Consider the following 7,684-nt stretch of genomic DNA (forward strand, 5'->3'; position numbering starts at 1 on the left):
GGGAGGCCGGGTCCCCCAGGGCGGCTCCGTGCTGGGGGCCGGTCCCCCGGCGGCTCCGTGCTGGGGGCCGGTCCCCCGGGCGGCTCCCGTGCTGGGGCCGGTCCCCCGGGCGGCTCCGTGCTGGGGGCCGGTCCCCCGGGAGGCTTCCGTGCTGGGGGCCGGTCCCCCGGGCGGCTCCGTGCTGGGGGCCGGTCCCCCGGGCGGCTCCGTGCTGGGGGCCGGTCCCCCGGGGGCGGCTCCGTGCTGGGGGCCGGTCCCCCGGGCGGCTCCGTGCTGGGGGCCGGTCCCCCGGGCGGCTCCGTGCTGGGGGCCGGTCCCCCGGGCGGCTCCGTGCTGGGGGCCGTCCCCCGGGCGGCTCCGTGCTGGGGGCCGGTCCCCCGGGCGGCTCCGTGCTGGGGGCCGGTCCCCCGGGCGGCTCCGTGCTGGGGGCCGGTCCCCCGGGCGGCTCCGTGCTGGGGGCCGGTCCCCCGGGCGGCTCCGTGCTGGGGGCCGGTCCCCCGGGCGGCTCCGTGCTGGGGGCCGGTCCCCCGGGCGGCTCCGTGCTGGGGGCCGGTCCCCCGGGCGGCTCCGTGCTGGGGGCCGGTCCCCCGGGCGGCTCCGTGCTGGGGGCCGGTCCCCCGGGCGGCTCCGTGCTGGGGGCCGGTCCCCCGGGCGGCTCCGTGCTGGGGGCCGGTCCCCCGGGCGGCTCCGTGCTGGGGGCCGGTCCCCCGGGCGGCTCCGTGCTGGGGGCCGGTCCCCCGGGCGGCTCCGTGCTGGGGGCCGGTCCCCCGGGCGGCTCCGTGCTGGGGGCCGGTCCCCCGGGCGGCTCCGTGCTGGGGGCCGGTCCCCCGGGCGGCTCCGTGCTGGGGGCCGGTCCCCCGGGCGGCTCCGTGCTGGGGGCCGGTCCCCCGGGCGGCTCCGTGCTGGGGGGCCGGTCCCCCGGGCGGCTCCGTGCTGGGGGCCGGTCCCCCGGGCGGCTCCGTGCTGGGGGCCGGTCCCCCGGGCGGCTCCGTGCTGGGGGCCGGTCCCCCGGGCGGCTCCGTGCTGGGGGCCGGTCCCCCGGGCGGCTCCGTGCTGGGGGGCCGGTCCCCCGGGCGGCTCCGTGCTGGGGGCCGGTCCCCCGGGCGGCTCCGTGCTGGGGGCCGGTCCCCCGGGCGGCTCCGTGCTGGGGGCCGGTCCCCCGGGCGGCTCCGTGCTGGGGGCCGGTCCCCCGGGCGGCTCCGTGCTGGGGGCCGGTCCCCCGGGCGGCTCCGTGCTGGGGGCCGGTCCCCCGGGCGGCTCCGTGCTGGGGGCCGGTCCCCCGGGCGGCTCCGTGCTGGGGGCCGGTCCCCCGGGCGGCTCCGTGCTGGGGGCCGGTCCCCCGGGCGGCTCCGTGCTGGGGGCCGGTCCCCCGGGCGGCTCCGTGCTGGGGGCCGGTCCCCCGGGCGGCTCCGTGCTGGGGGCCGGTCCCCCGGGCGGCTCCGTGCTGGGGGCCGGTCCCCCGGGCGGCTCCGTGCCGGGGGCCGGTCCCCCCGGGCGGCTCCGTGCCGGGGGCCGGTCCCCCCGGGCGGCTCCGTGCCGGGGGCCGGTCCCCCCGGGCGGCTCCGTGCCGGGGGCCGGTCCCCCCGGGCGGCTCCGTGCCGGGGGCCCGGTCCCCCGGGCGGCTCCGTGCTGGGGGGCCGGTCCCCCGGGCGGCTCCGTGCTGGGGGCCGGTCCCCCGGGCGGCTCCGTGCTGGGGGCCGGTCCCCCGGGCGGCTCCGTGCTGGGGGCCGGTCCCCCGGGCGGCTCCGTGCTGGGGGCCGGTCCCCCGGGCGGCTCCGTGCTGGGGGCCGGTCCCCCGGGCGGCTCCGTGCTGGGGGCCGGTCCCCCGGGCGGCTCCGTGCTGGGGGCCGGTCCCCCGGGCGGCTCCGTGCTGGGGGCCGGTCCCCCGGGCGGCTCCGTGCTGGGGGCCGGTCCCCCGGGCGGCTCCGTGCTGGGGGCCGGTCCCCCGGGCGGCTCCGTGCTGGGGGCCGGTCCCCCGGGCGGCTCCGTGCTGGGGGCCGGTCCCCCGGGCGGCTCCGTGCTGGGGGCCGGTCCCCCGGGCGGCTCCGTGCTGGGGGCCGGTCCCCCGGGCGGCTCCGTGCTGGGGGCCGGTCCCCCGGGCGGCTCCGTGCTGGGGGCCGGTCCCCCGGGCGGCTCCGTGCTGGGGGCCGGTCCCCCGGGCGGCTCCGTGCTGGGGGCCGGTCCCCCGGGCGGCTCCGTGCTGGGGGCCGGTCCCCCGGGCGGCTCCGTGCTGGGGGCCGGTCCCCCGGGCGGCTCCGTGCTGGGGGCCGGTCCCCCGGGCGGCTCCGTGCTGGGGGCCGGTCCCCCGGGCGGCTCCGTGCTGGGGGCCGGTCCCCCGGGCGGCTCCGTGCTGGGGGCCGGTCCCCCGGGCGGCTCCGTGCTGGGGGCCGGTCCCCCGGGCGGCTCCGTGCTGGGGGCCGGTCCCCCGGGCGGCTCCGTGCTGGGGGCCGGTCCCCCGGGCGGCTCCGTGCTGGGGGCCGGTCCCCCGGGCGGCTCCGTGCTGGGGGCCGGTCCCCCGGGCGGCTCCGTGCTGGGGGCCGGTCCCCCGGGCGGCTCCGTGCTGGGGGCCGGTCCCCCGGGCGGCTCCGTGCTGGGGGCCGGTCCCCCGGGCGGCTCCGTGCTGGGGGCCGGTCCCCCGGGCGGCTCCGTGCTGGGGGCCGGTCCCCCGGGCGGCTCCGTGCTGGGGGCCGGTCCCCCGGGCGCTCCGTGCTGGGGGCCGGTCCCCCGGGCGGCTCCGTGCTGGGGGCCGGTCCCCCGGGCGGCTCCGTGCTGGGGGCCGGTCCCCCGGGCGGCTCCGTGCTGGGGGCCGGTCCCCCGGGCGGCTCCGTGCTGGGGGCCGGTCCCCCGGGCGGCTCCGTGCTGGGGGCCGGTCCCCCGGGCGGCTCCGTGCTGGGGGGCCGGTCCCCCGGCGGCTCCGTGCTGGGGGCCGGTCCCCCGGGCGGCTCCGTGCTGGGGGCCGGTCCCCCGGGCGGCTCCGTGCTGGGGGGCCGGTCCCCCGGGCGGCTCCGTGCTGGGGGCCGGTCCCCCGGGGCGGCTCCGTGCTGGGGGCCGGTCCCCCGGGCGGCTCCGTGCTGGGGGCCGGTCCCCCGGGCGGCTTCCGTGCTGGGGGCCGGTCCCCCGGGCGGCTCCGTGCTGGGGGCCGGTCCCCCGGGCGGCTCCGTGCTGGGGCCGGTCCCCCGGGCGGCTCCGTGCTGGGGGCCGGTCCCCCGGGCGGCTCCGTGCTGGGGGCCGGTCCCCCGGGCGGCTCCGTGCTGGGGGCCGGTCCCCCGGGCGGCTCCGTGCTGGGGGCCGGTCCCCCGGGCGGCTCCGTGCGGGGGGCCGGTCCCCCGGGCGGCTCCGTGCTGGGGGCCGGTCCCCCGGGCGGCTCCGTGCTGGGGGCCGGTCCCCCGGGCGGCTCCGTGCTGGGGGCCGGTCCCCCGGGCGGCTCCGTGCTGGGGGCCGGTCCCCCGGGCGGCTCCGTGCTGGGGGCCGGTCCCCCGGGCGGCTCCGTGCTGGGGGCCGGTCCCCCGGGCGGCTCCGTGCTGGGGGCCGGTCCCCCGGCGGCTCCGTGCTGGGGGCCGGTCCCCCGGGCGGCTCCGTGCTGGGGGCCGGTCCCCCGGGCGGCTCCGTGCTGGGGGCCGGTCCCCCGGGCGGCTCCGTGCTGGGGGCCGGTCCCCCGGGCGGCTCCGTGCTGGGGGCCGGTCCCCCGGGCGGCTCCGTGCTGGGGGCCGGTCCCCCGGGCGGCTCCGTGCTGGGGGCCGGTCCCCCGGGCGGCTCCGTGCTGGGGGCCGGTCCCCCGGGCGGCTCCGTGCTGGGGGCCGGTCCCCCGGGCGGCTCCGTGCTGGGGGCCGGTCCCCCGGGCGGCTCCGTGCTGGGGGCCGGTCCCCCGGGCGGCTCCGTGCTGGGGGCCGGTCCCCCGGGCGGCTCCGTGCTGGGGGCCGGTCCCCCGGGCGGCTCCGTGCTGGGGGGCCGGTCCCCCGGGCGGCTCCGTGCTGGGGCCGGTCCCCCCGGGCGGCTCCGTGCCTGGGGGCCGGTCCCCCGGGCGGCTCCGTGCTGGGGGCCGGTCCCCCGGGCGGCTCCGTGCTGGGGGCCGGTCCCCCGGGCGGCTCCGTGCTGGGGGCCGGTCCCCCGGGCGGCTCCGTGCTGGGGGCCGGTCCCCCGGGCGGCTCCGTGCTGGGGGCCGGTCCCCCGGGCGGCTCCGTGCTGGGGGCCGGTCCCCCGGGCGGCTCCGTGCTGGGGGCCGGTCCCCCGGGCGGCTCCGTGCTGGGGGCCGGTCCCCCGGGCGGCTCCGTGCTGGGGGCCGGTCCCCCGGGCGGCTCCGTGCTGGGGGCCGGTCCCCCGGGCGGCTCCGTGCTGGGGGCCGGTCCCCCGGGCGGCTCCGTGCTGGGGGCCGGTCCCCCGGGCGGCTCCGTGCTGGGGGCCGGTCCCCCGGGCGGCTCCGTGCTGGGGGCCGGTCCCCCGGGCGGCTCCGTGCTGGGGGGCCGGTCCCCCGGGCGGCTCCGTGCTGGGGGCCGGTCCCCCGGGCGGCTCCGTGCTGGGGGCCGGTCCCCCGGGCGGCTCCGTGCTGGGGGCCGGTCCCCCGGGCGGCTCCGTGCCGGGGGCCGGTCCCCCGGGCGGCTCCGTGCCGGGGGCCGGTCCCCCGGGCGGCTCCGTGCCGGGGGCCGGTCCCCCGGGCGGCGCCCTGCCGGGGGCCGGTCCCCCGGGCGGCGCCCTGCCGGGGGCCGGTCCCCGGGCGGCGCCCTGCCGGGGCCGGTCCCCCGGGCGGCGCCCTGCCGGGGGCCGGTCCCCCGGGCGGCGCCCTGCCGGGGGCCGGTCCCCCGGGCGGCGCCCTGCCGGGGGCCGGTCCCCCGGGCGGCGCCCTGCCGGGGGCCGGTCCCCCGGGCGGCGCCCTGCCGGGGGCCGGTCCCCCGGGCGGCGCCCTGCCGGGGGCCGGTCCCCCGGGCGGCGCCCTGCCGGGGGCCGGTCCCCCGGGCGGCGCCCTGCCGGGGGCCGGTCCCCCGGGCGGCGCCCTGCCGGGGGCCGGTCCCCCGGGCGGCGCCCTGCCGGGGGCCGGTCCCCCGGGCGGCGCCCTGCCGGGGGCCGGTCCCCCGGGCGGCGCCCTGCCGGGGGCCGGTCCCCCGGGCGGCGCCCTGCCGGGGGCCGGTCCCCCGGGCGGCGCCCTGCCGGGGGCCCCCTCCCCGCCGTCCTCAGGGCAATGCGGCTGTCCTCAGGGCACTCTCCTGCCGGCAGTGCAGCTCCACCTCCGCACTGACAGCACGGCAATGCAGCGGTCCCGCCGCACTGAAACCCCCCGGCAGTGAAGATCTCCCTCCGCAATGCCCCCCCGGCTGTGCAGCGCTCCTTCCGCACTGATCCCGTGCCAGTGCAGCGCTCCCTCCGCGCTGACCCCTCCTGCAGTGCAGCGCTCCCACTGCACTCATCCCTGAGTGTGAAGCGCTCGCTCCTCACTGACAACACCACAGTGCAGTGCTCCCTCTCAGCACTGAGCCGCCGAGAGTGCAGCGCTCCCACCACACTGACCCCCAAGCAGTGCAGCGCTCCCTCGGCGCTGTCCCCCCGGCATTGCAGCGCTCCCTCGGCGCAGTCCCCCCGGAAGGGCAGCGCACCCTCAGCGATGTCCCCGAGGCAGGGCAGCGCTCCATCTGCGCTATCCCCCCGGAAGGGCAGCGCTCCCTCGGCACTGTCCCCCCGGCAGGGCTGCACTCCTTCGGCACTGTCTGCCCCGGCAGGGCAGCGCTCCCTCGGCACTGACCCCCCGGCAGGGCAGCGCTCCCTCGGCACTGACCCCCCGGCAGGGCAGCGCTCCCTCGGCACTGACCCCCCGGCAGGGCAGCGCTCCCTCGGCACTGACCCCCCTGTCAGTGCAGCGCTCCCTCGGCACTGACCCCCAGGCAGGGCAGCTCTCCCAGCGCACTGACCCCCCGGCAGGGCAGCGCTCCCTCGGCACTGACCCCCCGGCAGGGCAGCGCTCCCTCGGCACTGACCCCCCGGCAGGGCAGCGCTCCCTCGGCACTGACCCCCCGGCAGGGCAGCGCTCCCTCGGCACTGACCCCCCGGCAGGGCAGCGCTCCCTCGGCACTGACCCCCCGGCAGGGCAGCGCTCCCTCGGCACTGACCCCCCGGCAGGGCAGCGCTCCCTCGGCACTGACCCCCCGGCAGGGCAGCGCTCCCTCGGCACTGACCCCCCGGCAGGGCAGCGCTCCCTCGGCACTGTCCGCCCGGCAGGGCACCGCTCCCTCGGCACTGTCCCCTTGGCAGGGCAGAGCTCCCTCGGCACTGTACGCCCGGCAGGGCAGCGCTCCCTCGGCACTGTCCCCTTGGCAGGGCAGAGCTCCCTCGGCACTGTACGCCCGGCAGGGCAGCGCTCCCTAGGCACTGTCCCCCCGGCAGGGCTGCGCTCCTTCCGCACTGAGCGCCCGGCAGTGCAGCACACCCACAGCCCTGACCACCTCGGCAGTGCAGCGCTCGCTCTACACTGACACCCTCGGCAGTGCAGCGCTCGCTCTACACTGACCCCCTCGGCAGTGCAGCGCTCCCTGCGCACTGACCCACTGGCAGTGCAGCGCTCCCTGCGCACTGACCCACTGGCAGTGCAGAGGTCCCTGCACACTGACCCCCCGGCAGTGAAGCGCTTCCTGCGCACTCTCCCCGCGGCAGTGCAGCGCTCCCTCGGCGCTGTCCCCCCGGCAGTGCATCGCTCCCTCGGCGCTGTCCGCCTGGCATTGCAGCGCTCCCTCGGCGCTGTCCCCCCGGCAGTGCAGCGCTCCCTCGGCGCTGTCCCCCCGGCAGTGCAGCGCTCCCTCGGGGCTGTCCCCCGGCAGTGCAGCGCTCCCTCGGGGCTGTCCCCCGGCAGTGCAGCGCTCCCTCGGCGCCGACCCCCCCCGGCAGTGCAGCGCTCCCTCGGCGCCGACCCCCCCGGCAGTGCAGCGCTCCCTCGGCGCCGACCCCCCCGGCAGTGCAGCGCTCCCTCGGCGCCGACCCCCCCCGGCAGTGCAGCGCTCCCTCGGCGCCGACCCCCCCCGGCAGTGCAGCGCTCCCTCGGCGCCGAACCCCCCGGCAGTGCAGCGCTCCCTCGGCGCCGACCCCACCGGCAGTGCAGCGCTCCCTCGGCGCCGATCCCTCCGCAATGTCCCCCAGGCAGTGCAGCTCCACCTCCGCACTGACAGCAAAGCAATGCAGCGGTCCCACCGCACAGACCCGCGGTAGTGCAGCGTTCCGCTGCACTGACCACCCCCCGGCAGTGCAGCGCTCCCTCTGCACTGACCACCCCCCGGCAGTGCAGCGCTCCCTCCGCACTGACCCCCTGGCAGTGAGGTGCTCCCTGCGCACTGTATCCCCAGAAGTGCAGCGCTCCCTCCGCACTGACCCCCCGAAAATGCAGCGCTCCCTCCGCACTGAAACCCCCCGGCAGTGAAGATCTCCCTCCGCACTGCCCCCCCGGCTGTGCAGCGCTCCTTCCGCACTGATCCCGTGCCAGTGCAGCGCTCCCTCCGCACTGACCCCCCGGCAGTGCAGCGCTCCCACTGCACTCATCCCTGAGTGTGAAGCGCTCGCTCCTCACTGACCCCACGGCAGTGCAGCGCTACCTCCGCACTGACAACACCGCAGTGCAGTGCTCCCTCCGCACTGACCCCCCGAGAGTGCAGCTCTCTCTCTCAGCACTGAGCCGCCGAGAGTGCAGCGCTCCCACCGCACTGACCCCCAA

Source organism: Carcharodon carcharias, chromosome 7, assembly GCF_017639515.1.
Source record: "Carcharodon carcharias isolate sCarCar2 chromosome 7, sCarCar2.pri, whole genome shotgun sequence".
In the NCBI taxonomy this organism is placed as follows: Eukaryota; Metazoa; Chordata; class Chondrichthyes; order Lamniformes; family Lamnidae; genus Carcharodon; species Carcharodon carcharias.